This window comes from Ambystoma mexicanum, chromosome 1p (assembly GCF_040938575.1).
Source record: "Ambystoma mexicanum isolate Mex_15411 chromosome 1p, UKY_AmexF1_1, whole genome shotgun sequence".
Taxonomy (NCBI): domain Eukaryota; kingdom Metazoa; phylum Chordata; class Amphibia; order Caudata; family Ambystomatidae; genus Ambystoma; species Ambystoma mexicanum.
The window spans coordinates 1,271,601,825-1,271,617,563 of NC_090921.1; positions in this window are offsets into that span (position 1 = coordinate 1,271,601,825).

Genomic DNA, 15,739 nt, shown 5'->3' on the forward strand with positions numbered 1-15,739 from the left:
CATTGGCAATGGAGTGGATTACTTACAGGGTCCAGAATCCAGACAAGTTTCAGAAAGAATAGGGTGAAATGTTACGGTTTTTAAAAAGCGACTTTGTGCAACATTGGTGTCAAAACATTAGGGTGCTGGACATGGACTGAACGCCTGGTGAATGGCAAAGAGCAACGACGAAAGGATGAGGTGCTCTAGTGATGCGGAAGTTGAGAAGAGGCTCTTCGGGGGGGATGTTTCAAATGGTTAACAAATGCGAATAAAAATATCTTTTTTTAAAAAAAAGTAAACATGATACACTGACAGAAAGTGGTGTTTAAAAAAAAAAACGAAAGTGCATGACCCACAGGTTGAGGTAGAACACATAAAACATATTGAATTTTCAGAGGGGTGTTTATGAGCAGTATATCGATTTCGAGGACTACACTATTTTATTGCTAGATGTGGAGGAAACTCCTATTACGTCCTCAACCACAGATGATCTCTGCTTATACAATAATCTTTTACACAGGGCAGCACAACATTTTGGGATTGATACACAGAAATTAGAGTAAGGCACTGACTTCATTGAGGACATACATCATGAGAAAATACCAGTAGCCCAGTATGTTCCTCTATTAAAATCTGTTACAAAGAGAATTACTCCATCACTTCTGAGCCCTGCGCTAATAAAACCAGAGAACCATAGGGTTGAAAAGAAACATAAACTGGTGCCCATTGACCCAATGTACATTAAGGGTCAGTTAAAGCCTGACTCTTTAGTAGTTACTACCTTGTGTAAAAGGGGTGGAATGCCTCTTTATAAGGCTGAGAGCGATCTCAAACCTCACTCTTAACTTGCTCAGGTATTGTGCTCAGTGGCCAGCTGGGACGTTTGCCCATTGGGGCAATGAACAGCGTTTGTCAGGTGATTGGAGCAGGGGCCGGAATCCTTGGTCATTTGTCCCAGAAATCTTTGCACAATGTCTACCACAAGTCTTCAACTCCTCTCACACATTGCACACAGCCACAGGCCAAATTGAAATCCCCTCCTCCCACACCCACCTGCCACCCCTCACTTGGTGTTATGCCAATTCCATAACTTTGATTTTGAGAATAATGCGGAAACCCTGCAGAGGGTTCTTCACAGTGAAGTGAGGAGCAGAAAAGGGTGAGTTTGGATTCCTCCTAGTTCCCCGCGAAGGTGGGTTTTCCATCCCTTGGCCGAAAGGAGGTTCAGCAGCAGGAAAGTGAAGAAAAACATGACGACTGTGAAAGTGAGGTCAAGAGCATGTATGCTGTATTTTTAGATCTTTTAAGGGATGTATATCCAGGGATGGGCAGGGGCGGTCAGGGATTATCATATGCACAAGGTGTGATCTGACCCCACAGGAAGGAACCGCCTCAGCCACCAACAGCTATTTGCACTACAAAAGGTGGAGAGAGAGAGTGGCTGCCTTTCTGTAGCAAGGTGAGGTTGACTTATCTGTATCTAATATTTGGAGTTTCACACAATTTGATATGCTTTCTGGAATAATTGTTAACAATTGAACTTGCATAGTTTTGAGACGGGTTACCTAAGCTATTAAAAGACATGTGTTGTAGTCATGTGTGTCCCTTTTGGTTGCTTGTTAATTTTCTCTTTTGTTATGCCACTTGAGCCCTCCATGGGCTCCAGCTTCTTCTTGCCTGTCTGTTGCTGGCCCATGTCATCTGCATATTTCTTTCCATTGCTTGACACACACACACGGCCTCCAGCTTTACTCTCACCTCTTCAGTACCATGTGCCACTTTCAACTGCACATACTCTGTGTTCTAGTGGCATATATGCCCTTCAAAGACTCATCTTTGCCAATGTCTATTCAGTACCATTATTCTTTTTGACTATGCATATTTTGCCTTCTTCGGACATGTTAGCACTTCATGGTTTTCAATATCTGTGATTTAGGGGATTACTCTGCTGTCTAAAGCTTGACCCCATAAGGTGCAGTATGTGCAATTCAGGAGGACAGTTCTGCTGTTTGAAGCTCGGCCCAATGCGAGTGAAGGTTGCACGGCGGTGTACCATTATGCACCGGTTGTGTAAGAAAAGTTCCATCCAATTTCTTTTCTAAAGACCATTGATTGTTTTTTATTCCCAAAAGCAAGTGCTAGTGGAATAGCCTCTTTTGCCTAATAAGAGAAAACCCAGACCACTATTAAAGAAAATGCACAGACAGAGGGACTGAAAAAGGATTCAAAATTACAACCAAAAAGATGGAGGTGAGAGCAGTTTCTTGAACTGACCAAAAAGTGGACAAACAGGAACTGGTGGTTGAGGCCCAAGAGCACAGATGAATGGGGAAGTAAAGTGCTTGGGTGCTGTAGTGATACACGAAATTGCAACCTTGCCAATCAGGGCTTTAGATGACAGCATTAGCCGCTGAAAGCCAATAGTGTATTCAAAGTATGTGCTAAAAATGCTGACAGTAGTCTGTTGTAGCACTTCCATTATGCAGTAGTGAGCTACAAGGAATATGATAGACAGGCAGGGAGGGCCCCCAGCTATGTAGCTAATAGGTTTTTGGAGTGTTTGGAACATCATGGCACCTATATAGCGCTTAGATAGCCAGTCTTAAGCGCTATAAACACTAAGCTATGAGTGCATGCCTTTTAGAGCTTGCAGATGGGGTTAATACATCCCTGCTTCCCTTAGAATATTCAGCCTCACTAACGTTGGCCCTGGCTCCAAGCTAATCTTCCTTTTCTCTGGGAAGGTACTGATAAGACATTCCTCAGCCAGCGCAGATGGGAACAAGGGAGGGGGTAGGAGCGAGCAGGGAGCATCTCAGAGAGAGCTGGGTTTTTTCCATGAGCCAGTTGCACAGGGAAAGTTCTGGAACTGTGCGTCATGGTGACTGACAGCAAGAAGTTATAAAATATCCATGCACACATGGATCAGGGGGAGATCGCCTGTGGACTTGATTCGTGTACAGTCAGGTGCCCGGAATTGGCTCTCACGGTGTCCTCCAGCCTTGTTTTTCTATGAGCGGGGCTTGTTTTACAGCTAGCTTATGAGAAACCCAGGTCTCCCAGGGCTGAGATTAAGGGACGTAAGACTGTGTTTCTCTATGTTTCTCTATATTTCTCTATGTTTCTCTATGTTTATCTAAGTTCCATGTTTCACTATATTTTGCATTGCTCTAAGTGTTATGCTTTGTAATATTCTGTAACTTGAATCCCAAATGTATATGAAATTCACTGCTTAGAATAAATATGCTAAAGCTTTGAGGGTGTCATTTGTCACTAGCATGAGATCACTGCTCAGCACAATAGAACCTGTATTTTGGGCTGAATTGGGTATTTTTGCTCTCAAAGGGCTGGCCCCGAGGAAGATTTTGCCCAATATCAAGACATTTGGTGGCAGCTTTGTGGGATTGTGAAGAGCAGTGCCATGCTGACATGACAAATGGTGTGAGAGAACACAGTGTAGAGTGGGGAGCAGGCTGTCGCATTTCCTTGATGGTCTCACTGCAGCTCTGAGACTTCAAAAGGCAGCAATGTTGTGTCGGCTTGCCGTGGCCGATAGCTTGTGTGGTTAAGACTCCCTTCATGGGATTGGTGCCAGGGAGTACAAGGCAATAAACGAGCGGGAAATGGCTTGGTTTAAAGCACTCCGATGAATGGTTAAGAAAGATGTATGCTCAATTAGAAAAGAATTTTATCATGTGGTTTCCCAAGTTTAAAGTTGTAATTTGGAATGCATAGTGAGACGGAGTTCTCATCTCTATTCTGTCATGAGGGCAGGAAAAAAAAATAATAATTGCAGGGATTTGACATGCAAATTGTGAATAGTGATTTAACCATTGACTCAGCCCCAGTGTGCTAGCGAGTGGGGGCTGTAATGTTCGGAGGCGAAGGTTCGTCTTTTTTGATGTATGCTTTTGAAGGGTTGGCATTCCTGAATAATGAGGAAGGGGAATGAGCCATGCTTAGGAGAATGAGTAACATCTGTGCTGAGAGCCTAAAGAGTTTTTTTTCTTTCTTTTGGCAACTGTAAAATTCCATGTGCTAATGGTGGCAAATTCTGTTTAAAGGAAACACACTAAAATGGTTATATTGCATTTTAGGCTGTGCCATGCTTTTATTGGGTGAGAGACTCACTTAAAAGGAAAGTGAGTGAATGTTATTTGGATTTTCGATTTTTGTGTACTGATTTGAAATTGCAGAACCAGCTTGCAATGGTTGGGGGGAAAAAACAATTTATATTTTTCTAAATTGCCCCTGGAGTATTTTTGACTGTCCCCATGCTATGCCATGGATTTGTGCTGTTGCCTCAAAAGTGATGTATGCTTTGAAAATAGTGACCTGTTGACTGTGATACATGGGGAAAAATGTTGTTGACACATTAAACAGCCCACAAGCAATAGAGTGTGGGTTGTTCTTGCAGAAAAAAAACGTGCAGGGAGCTGCACTAAATATGGCATTTTTATTTTTTAAATGCACTGAACTGAGTGGTTATAGTTTGGCAATGGTACAACAGAATGAAACATCTGTGTGTGATAAGATAGCACAAAGATTTAATGGGTTGTGAGTTCTCTTGAAAGATCGCACATTACAAGAAAAAAAAGACGCTTTGACATTTTGCAAAATTACATGGAGTAGAAAAATGACAAGAAAAGTGCCGCTTTTGAAAACAAGAGTCTTGCTGTGTGTGCAGAGCTTGTGCCTTGAAGCTGTCTTGGGCGAGGTGCGTGAAGGCAAACAAAAGCAGAAACAGTACAAGAAAGAGTTAATCTGGATGAATTGTCTGAAACGAGTGAAGCCGCCACAGTATAAGAGTTATAGGCAAAAGAGATAAGCTGCGTGCTAATGGCGCTGCCAGGTGCACACGAAAGATAAACATGCCTGCATTCCTGAGGAAGGGGGAGCAAAAAACAGAGAGCTGTTCAAAAAGTAAAGAATTTGCCTAGTAAACTGTGGTACGGAGCAAAGGCTTCATGCAGGATGGCAGACGGGCACATCACATCTGAACATTTACCTATGCATCTGTGAATGGGCCAAGAAAAGACAGCTGCCCATTCCAACAGATATTACTGTGCAAACCGCATTCCCATGTGATGTGATGTGAAGTGAAGTAAAGCGCTATTGCTGTGCAAGCTGCATTCCAATGCTCCATGTGATGTGAACTGAAGTAAAGCGCTGTGCACTGGAGAAGAAACCTCTAGGCGCTTTGAGAAGAGAAAATACACATCTGGCAAACTGCAAGCTACATTGCCAGGGGATGGAGTAACTGACAAAGACATTATGGCCTTCCAGATGGAAGCAAAACTGACAAAAGTGCTTAGCCGTTTTGCAAGAGACAACATGCAGAGCGGGGCTTTGAAGTAAAACATGAACACTGCACATTAGCCATGATCCAGAAGCCACACGGCTTAGTGCAAGAATGAATGATTTGTTGAAGCAACAAAAGAAACTGACTCAGACTATCGCACTCAAAGGAGTGGTTCAAAAACAGCAAACGCCCTTTGAAAAAATGACAAGTGAAAAAACCAGAGGCTTGAAAAGACACTGCTAAGAAAAGAAAGATAAATACTGAAAGACTTTACCTTTGAAAAATGGAGTGATGCCAGCAGGGCAACCTAAACCAAGATCATGGGACACTGGAAGCAAGTTGGCGCCTGGCATTGGTGATCGCTTTGGTGAAAAAGAAAAGCATTGTGCGACCTGGGTACTTACTATATGGCTTTGTAAAAGCACAGATCAGTCTGAGGTACCATTGACCAGCTATGATTGCATTGCACAAATGAGTTTGTGATTAGGCAGTTACACCCCGTATGGTTGAGTGTAAATAAGCCCCCAGAAACATGCAGAAAGGTGATAAATAATTGCAGTAGCAATGACAAAGTGTGTAGTTACCTGATGAGACTTTTTGAAGATGGGGGTGGTATTATGGGAAGGGGTGGATAACGCTGATATTGAAGTTTTGATGACATCCTAACATTTCTGTTTGTATTTTGCCTAGGCAAAGCACGACAAGACATTTCATAATATAGGAAGATAATGTGCAGTTTGTGGGTGACACTGATCAAAGAAGGGTCAGACGCATTCTCAGAGAAAGCGAGCCACTGCGAACTGAACTGGCACGGTGCAGACTTGGCTAATTATCAAGTATTTGATGCTACACATTTAAATGACATGTTTTGCCCTTTCTTGTTTAAAGGACTATGGACAATGAATTGTGGACTGTAACATCAGGCACCACATACAGCTGTGTGACACAGCAATTGAATGCTAACACATTGAAAAATGGTTTTTAAATGCACTGTTGAGATGAATCTGAAAAAACCAAATGGTTTTACTCTTCCAACTGAATGGCTTTAACCAGAGATGTTTTGTTTTTTGAAAAAAAAATATTCTACATTGCACGTAGGCAGGAGAATGATTTATGAACTGTTGGGGCAGCAGAATTATGCAAGCAGGAGCGTAATTTATTTTGAGATAAGATGGGTGCGCACATCAAAGTCACCTGTGCGTAGGTTAAGATTCTTAATTGAAGTAATGCTGCCAAGTGTATGAGCTATAATTTGAAATGGTAATCTTTGAAACACTGGATACTTTTACAGCCAGCTTAAGGCAGGTAAATGAAACCATGACTGACTTGATGTTTGATTTTATGACACAGAGTGTGACACGGTTTTTTGTTAAACCAACCAGTTTCATGTTTTTGTGGGGACAGCTGTCTCCAGCACACTAATGCAAAGAGTCACCTTTTGATTGTAAACATTTGGAATAATTCTTTGGAAAAGCGCTGCAAATGAGTATCCACATGGAATTGCTAGAGTACTGGCCTGGCACATTGTCAGGCATCTTTTGTCACTGAATGGATACCACTTGTTTAATTTGTCTAATGTGATGTTTTTCTGACCAAGAACTGCAGCGAGTGTTCTCGCCAAGATTTAATGAACTATAACTTGACTAAATGAATTTTTTCCATGGTGTGATGAAACAGCCACTGCCGGATAGTAGTATGGTGTTTGTGGCTAAAGTTAATATTGTATATGGTAGATATCCCACTTGAAGAAGGGTATTCTCCAAGTCACAGAAGGTAGACACTGTGAACCTGTTAGATTTTCCAGTAGTAAGACAACATGTAAATTGTAGACTGGTAATGCACACCTTCATTATTACAGTGCTACACTTAGACATAGATTTATCATGAGGCAATGTTTCCTTAATACTACCAAGCTGCTACAAATGGAGTCCATTTCTATGGCCCATCACTAGAGTGCGCGTAGCTAGGGAGCTAGATTCATTAATTGCAGGAGCTTTACATGCTTGTGACATAGAAACTGTGCACAATAAGCTAGCCACTATGGGTTCTGATGCCAGCTCTGCTATAGAACTTCTGGCCTAGTGGGGCCCATTGATATGCCCAGCACTGCTACAAGTATTGACAGCCAATTGAAGATAACAGTATTTTAGACATGAAGACATTTTTGTCTGCCATAGGGCAGGTCAACAAGACTGCTAAATACACACAATGCATTGTATGGCAAACATTGTTAAATCAGCAGGTGTTGGCTTTTTACTGGGTGGGGGCGACCATCCTCCACACACTGGCACGCAGAGCTACAGTTACCAGCATACATATGGATTGAATTGCTTGCTTTTGATTGCATGAATAACACATGCCATGCTTTGATGTAAATTAGTAGAATTGTTTTTATTTAGACAACCTGGTGCCCATGGGTTCACCTTGTTCAAGAAATTAGATGGTTTCTGGTTGGGTTCCACCTACCTGGGGGAAGTGTCTAGTCACACAGCCCATAGTCACGCTTGAATGCCCTGGGATCAGGGGGAGGGTAGGCCCTTAGGGTGAAAGGCTGCCAGGTTTTAGAATTGGTAACCATACATAAATGCAATAGTGCATTGTAGATTAGACTACACTGGATTGCCTTGACATTTTAACTGCATGCTGCTTTTTAACTGACAATCAGTTATACAAAATTGATTTAGGTATTTTTGTGTAGGCCAGGTTTTGGCTAGAGTAAATGTCCATGTTCACTTGGCGTAGGTATTTTTGTGTAGGCCAGGTTCTGGCAAGGGTATATGTCACTGTTCACTTTGTGTACATTTTTGTTTAGGTAGTGTTTTACCTTGCATGCCACGCTAACTAACCGCTAGAAGATAGTTTGCTTAAACCTCTTGCAAAGCCCCTAGGTCTTTATCACTGCACTAAATACTATGTTGATAGGTATTAGTCAGCATTTGTCGCACAAACGTTGAATAGGGGTGGAATGTAGTGATACACGAAATTGCAACCTTGCCAATCAGGGCTTTAGATGACAGCATTAGCCGCTGAAAGCCAATAGTGTATTCAAAGTATGTGCTAAAAATGCTGACAGTAGTCTGTTGTAGCACTTCCATTATGCAGTAGTGAGCTACAAGGAATATGATAGACAGGCAGGGAGGGCCCCCAGCTATGTAGCTAATAGGTTTTTGGAGTGTTTGGAACATCATGGCACCTATATAGCGCTTAGATAGCCAGTCTTAAGCGCTATAAACACTAAGCTATGAGTGCATGCCTTTTAGAGCTTGCAGATGGGGTTAATACATCCCTGCTTCCCTTAGAATATTCAGCCTCACTAACGTTGGCCCTGGCTCCAAGCTAATCTTCCTTTTCTCTGGGAAGGTACTGATAAGACATTCCTCAGCCAGCGCAGATGGGAACAAGGGAGGGGGTAGGAGCGAGCAGGGAGCATCTCAGAGAGAGCTGGGTTTTTTCCATGAGCCAGTTGCACAGGGAAAGTTCTGGAACTGTGCGTCATGGTGACTGACAGCAAGAAGTTATAAAATATCCATGCACACATGGATCAGGGGGAGATCGCCTGTGGACTTGATTCGTGTACAGTCAGGTGCCCGGAATTGGCTCTCACGGTGTCCTCCAGCCTTGTTTTTCTATGAGCGGGGCTTGTTTTACAGCTAGCTTATGAGAAACCCAGGTCTCCCAGGGCTGAGATTAAGGGACGTAAGACTGTGTTTCTCTATGTTTCTCTATATTTCTCTATGTTTCTCTATGTTTATCTAAGTTCCATGTTTCACTATATTTTGCATTGCTCTAAGTGTTATGCTTTGTAATATTCTGTAACTTGAATCCCAAATGTATATGAAATTCACTGCTTAGAATAAATATGCTAAAGCTTTGAGGGTGTCATTTGTCACTAGCATGAGATCACTGCTCAGCACAATAGAACCTGTATTTTGGGCTGAATTGGGTATTTTTGCTCTCAAAGGGCTGGCCCCGAGGAAGATTTTGCCCAATATCAAGACAGGTGCGTAACAGAGTGTATGTATACTGGGGTGTTTAAACTCTGTTGCTTCTTTATGTAGACGTGTCTGGTCAGCAGGCTTTTCCCAACAAGTTAGGAAGCAGAGAGAGCCTAACAAACGTAAGAGTAACTTCTATACATTAATTGTATAATCATGGTTGTTTTAGGAAGCCAGCCTAACTGTTTTTTCAGTGACTGGAGTGTGAAAATCCTTGGCCTAATAATATTCTTTTGGTCCCTCAAAATCATGTTTTTTTCTGTAGCCCTCTGTGACGATTCGCGATATCTCGTCACTTCTCTTCAGAAGGGAGCCCTTCCCTGTGAGGCTAGGGAGGTGAGCCTGCTACGCAACATCCCCCTTAGGGGTGGTGGTATCAGGACCTCACAGAGAAAAACTCCCCTCTTGGGCATAAGGACTCCCTTTCCGTCAAGGAACTCCCTAAATTCCTCTATGAAGAACCATTGAATCCATCAGGGCTTCATGAGAAACATCCCCCATAAGTCAATGTTTGTTATTGTAAAGTCACACCAATTTGCCATCAGACAAACAAACATACTGAGAAGAAGAGGATACCAGAAATAAAGATTACCCGGAGGTTGGCAGCCAACCATACTGGGACTTAGAACATTGAGCGAATGAGGAAGAGCGTTCATGAAAGAGAGAAACAAAGGACTATGGTTCTACGCTGGGGAGGTATCAGTACTTCCCCGTAAAAACAGAATAAGGACCAATGTATTTTGTTGATGCAACCCGGGAAGTTCAAATCTGGCAGGAGCAAAAAAACAGAGAGCCACAGGATGTCCTAGGTCCAGAGGATGCTGACAACCAAGAAGCAGGAGAAACACTGAGAGGGCAGAGAGCAAAACTGTGCATGCCCAAGAATGAGAATCGAGGTGGTGGCGTGACCCTGAAGAGATGGACCGATTGGTCCTCAAACAATTCTGAGACCGCAACTGGAAAGGCTTCACAGAGCTGCGCACTGGAGCCGGAAGAGAAAAGACACGCTAGATGTGCAAAATGTACAAGAGGCAGCCTGACCCCACTGTTACACTTCGGGCTTCCATGCGGTCTTCCCTGCAGAATACGACTTCTTTTCAAGCTTCTCTGTGGACCAGATACAGGTTGCCATGGCGCCTGTACAAACTACGACGGACTCCGTGTCAGCTGACACGTCCTGTACGTGGAAGACGTACGGCAAGACACGCCCCCATACGGCTTTAAAACCACCGTCTTTCAAGGGGCTCGTTGCTGCTAATTAGCGTTACAAGCTACGGCGGTTACGTCCGTTACTACTTCGTGTCTCCTCCACACAAATCCCTTATCTGCTTTTCCTGGTTTTGACCCTTGCCTGACTTCTGGATTGGTTTGCCTCCTCCTTTATTCCTGTCGTGCTCGTCTGGCTTTTGACTCGGAACGTTATTGGATTCGGCTTCCTGCTGTCTCTTGCGGTACTACATTCCAGTTAGCCGCTTCTCAGCGCGGAACCACAAAGCCTTCCTTGCAGAGGACTTGTTATCAGCAATTTGGAACTTTCTACGCTTACTCTGGATGCGTGTGTGCTCAGGTACATACTTATCGTTGACAAATCCCGTCTCTGCTATTATCTCTCTCCATGACCCTGTTTGGATATTTGTCTTTTGTTGAATTCTGGGACATTGAGTGACTATATTGTGAACTTGTCTTCAAGTGCATATGAACGCTCTGCTGAAACTGCACCAACCCGGCACTAGTGCGACCCTCGTGCCGTTCAGGGCTATTTCCCTATACTAACATTCCTGTTTGTTATTTTCCCCTTTCGTTGTTTCATGGACTACTTTCCTCAAGATCTCCTTATTCAGGTTAGTTATTATTGGTTCGATATTTAGGTGGATTGATACTTTAGGAAGGCTCTTTAGATTACCCCACTCATTGTGTTTATTCATATCTTTTGTAGATCCACCCCGGGGAAGCTCCACTCCAATACTTACCTAGGTAGATTCCCGTAGAATACAACTGTTCTGATTACTTCGTTAATTTCAATACTGACTGTCTAATATCTTTTTATTCCTTTGCAGCATTGGTATTGGCGGTGTGTGTTCTCCCCGCTCTTTTATTCAATTGACACCTCTGTCTGTCCCAACTGAAACAGCAGAGAGGTACATTGTAGAAAAGAGCCCCTCTTTGAGGAAGCCTGAGTCTTGTACTCAGGGGAGCTGTGATGGAAGGCTGAATATCGATTCTTGTACCACCATCATCTCCAAGAGCACTCCTCCACATCTTGGGTCTATTTCGGAGTGGTGAGTAACACCCACAGGAGAAACCGGTGAGGTCAATGCATCAGAATAGAGGTAACAGGAGTGGCAGGATACGGGAGGGGAATACGGCGGGAAAAGCCTTGGGGGACTCTTTATACTTGTCTCAGTGATTGTGAATACCTTAAAGAGGCTGAAGGTCAGTTGGTTAAGTCCAAGGAGTGGTTGAAGTGTGACCCAGAGATAGAAAGACAGCTAGAGTCACTGCAAGAGTCCAAAGGGGATAGGGTTCAAGACCTTATTGTGAGAAACCAATGAACTGCATTGAAAGCAATAAAGGGGAAGCAGAAAAGGTGGACAAATCCCCTACAAGAATTAAAGGTTTTGATTCACATGGTTACCAAGAACTATTTGAAAATAGACTATTGAGGCTGGAAAAAGCCTGTCCAGGAGAATAGTCCTTCTCCTAGACCCTTTCTTTCTTTTGATATTTGATTATTGATTTTCGAGTCAAGTGATCCCATATGCAGTCCCATTGCATTTTAGTCCATTACTCATCCTGTAACTATGTGTCGCCCCATTGTACCCTAGTCACTCATGACCAGTGCTAACCTAGGTGCTGCCCAATACACCTGAAGCATTTGCTCCCACTTGTACTTTGTCACCCTAATAGGCTGTCCTACATAGCACTGCTACAGCTTGATTTGCCCACCCCACCACGCCTACTCCACAAGATGCAAACCTTACGAGTCACACTAGCCCTTCTTACACTAACAGCATTCAGTGCTAACCTAGTTTACAAACTCAGGATCGCTCCAGTCCCTGCCATTGATTACACCACCTTCCACCTCTGGGCCCTCTCTCCTACCATTACACTGACACAACCCCACTTTCAAGCCATAATGACCAACCTGAAGAACACCAACAGCCCTGTTCAATCAAGTCCAAACCGTGCAACACCACATCTAGAAATGCAAGACTCCGAGCTAGGCTTGCTAAAATATATGAACCTCTCGCTAGAACGTTGACCACGTCCAACCGTATCAAGCCTACACCTAACAGGAGGACTGAAAAACCTCACAACCCTAACTTCAAAACACAGAATGTGCGCACGCACACCCCTGCCATGACCCAAGGAAAGATACGCACACCTCCATCTACCACCCCCCACCTTAAAGGTGCTTTAATTAACACCAGATCTATGATTGCCCATGCCATTGAGATTGCTGATCTCATTCATACAGAAAACCTCGACTTCTTGGCCATTACGGAATCCTGGCTTCATGCCGCTGCAGGACCTGCCATCATGTTAGCGATCCCTAATGGTTACACCATCCTTAGATCGGACAGAAGCGAAGCCCGTGGAGGAGGCATAGCCCTTATTGTCAAATTCAACTTATCTACCAGGATTGTCCCAGCTAACAACACTAAATCCTGCGAAAGCCTAACAGCTAAATTAGCTATCAACAACTCCCAAACCCTCACCATCCACTTGATTTATAGACCCCCAGGCCTTATCGGAACTTTTGAGGAGGACATTTCCACCACTCTATCTCATAACCTAAAAAACTCATCACAGGTCATCCTCTTAGGGGACATGAACCTGGGCTTCAACGACCAAAACGACCTACCTGCAAGTAGAGTGGTTAACCTACTCTCTGAACTAGGATTCTCACAAAAAGTACTTCACCCCACCCACAACAAAGGTAGAATACTTGATTCGGTGGCAGACCACAATTGTAACGCCTCTATTTTATCGAAATCCCCCAAATTTGGACAGATCACCACCTTATAACATTTGCTCTAGATATGGACAGACCCACCCCTATCTTAGCCCAGCCAGCTCTGTCCATCCAGACAAGGAATAAGAGAAACATCACCCCAGACAACCTACTCCCTCTCATCCTCCCTACACTCAATTCACTACCAGACAACCTGGACCCTGAAACTTTAGTGAATGAGTATAAGAAAATCATGTCTTCTGCACTGGACTCAATTGCTCCACTGAAAATGAGACAAAGCAAACCTAAAGCCCACCTCAACTCCTGGTACACCCCCCACCTGAAAACACTGCGCACCAAAAAAAGACAATCTGAGGTTGCATGGAAACTAGAACCGTCGGAAGAAAATAAAAGCACTCTGAGGGATATATCTACCCTTTACAAAAAGGAAATTCTGTCGGCAAAACGAGAAACCTATAACACTAGAATAGCCCAAGCTAACTCTAGTATGAAGGAACTCTTTATCATCATAAAGGAAATTGAATCGCCCATCCCAGTGCCAGACAACTGTGTCAAAGACAAACTCTGGTGCACCAATATTCAGCTAGCCCTAGCTAACAAAGTGTCAACTCTCCAATCCAAAATTGCCAAGAAAAAATCCTCACTCAGCTTGGATACTAAGCCCAAAACGTCCATCACCACCCCTAAAAGCAACAATGACACTCCTCGCTTTACGTTCTCCAAAGTAGCTATTATTGAGACTGAAAAAATCATACTGTCACTTAAACCATCAAACTGCCAGGGGGACCAATGTCCAGCCCAACTGATAAAGGACGCAGCCAGAGACCTGGCTCCCTTTATCTCAAAACTTATTAACGCCTCATTCTCAACAGGATCTATACCTAGCAATATAAAAGAATCCTGGGTTCTCCCACTGCTTAAAAAACAGACGCTAGACCCAGCCATACCCACGAATTACCGCCCAATCACCACCGTGCCATTCCTCCTAAAAATTATTGATAAAGTGGTGTATTCTCAAATTCAGAAACACCTTGAGACCAACAACCTGCTAGGAGCACGGCAGTCTGGCTTTCGTCCTCAGCACCGGACCGAAACAGTCCTTTTAGATCTAAAAGCACAAATTGACGAGCTAAGGGATCAAGGGAAACCATCCCTACTCCTCCTTTTGGACGTATCAGCTGCATTCGACCTTGTTGACCACAAGGTCCTTTGTAGGCATTTGGACCTGGCTGCACACTTCTCCGAAGAACCCACAAATTGGATCCAATCCTTCCTCAATAACAGGACCATGAGAGTCTTCTCCACCACTGCGGCAGCAGACTCCATCCCCATTACATGCGGTGTGCCTCAGGGATCCTGCGTTTCCCCCACACTCTACAACATCTTCACGAAGCCCCTTTTCGATGATCTGGACCTTCTTGGTATCACCTACACTAACTATGCAGATGATACTCAGATTCTCCTACCACTTACTGGTGATTATGATAAGGATTTGGCCTTGGTGAACAGGGTGTATCTCATCATCCAGGCATGGATGGCCACTCATGGACTATGCCTGAATGATGACAAAACTGAAATCATCATCCTTGGCACATCCTAACTATTCCTCCTTTAACATAGATAATAACCAAATCACAACCGCTCACGCAGTAAAAACTCTAGGCTTCTACTTGGACTCTACCTTCTCCTTCAACAAGCAGGTGAACGCGATGGCTTCTGCCACCGCTTACACTTGCAAATTGATAAGAGCAGGTAAACCCTTCCTCTCCAATAGTAGTTGCATCACACCTGCAAGAGCGCTCGTGTTATCAAAGCTGGACTACTGCAACTCGCTCTATATTGGGGCCAACATGGAAGTTATCGAAAGAATTCAAATCTTACAGAACAATGCGCTTAGAGCAGCATTAGGCATCCCCAGGAAAACCCACATTACTGAACTCAGAAAGGCCAACAACTGGCTTTTTACTCAAGAGAAAATCCAGCTAAAAGTGGCCTATCTTGTTTACAAATGCCTAAACAATGCCGCACCATGCTATCTTTCTGAGAGACTCATAAGAACTAAACCTACAAGTCTCACCAGATTCACCAACGCCAACAACATTTCTATACCTAGATTTAAATTATCCAGAGTCGGTGGTTGTAGCTTCCAAGTTAAAGCAGCTCAACTCTGGAACTCCCTACCACCCACCTTGCGGACAAATCAACCATACTTTACCTTCCGACACAACCTTACAAGATGGATTAAAGACGCAGACAAATAATAGAACACTATTCTGCCTGGTCTTATCCTGCATCTCTCTCCACTTCTGCACTTGGCACACATCTACTACCTAGTTGTTACCGCCTGCCTAAGTAGAACTGTAAATACGTGTATATTCTTTGTATATTTCTTGTTGCTTTTTGCCTGTGTTTGCCTGTAACTAAGCTGTAAGTTGTCTTAAAAATGCACCCGGTTACCCTTGGGTCTGGTGCGCAATACAAGTA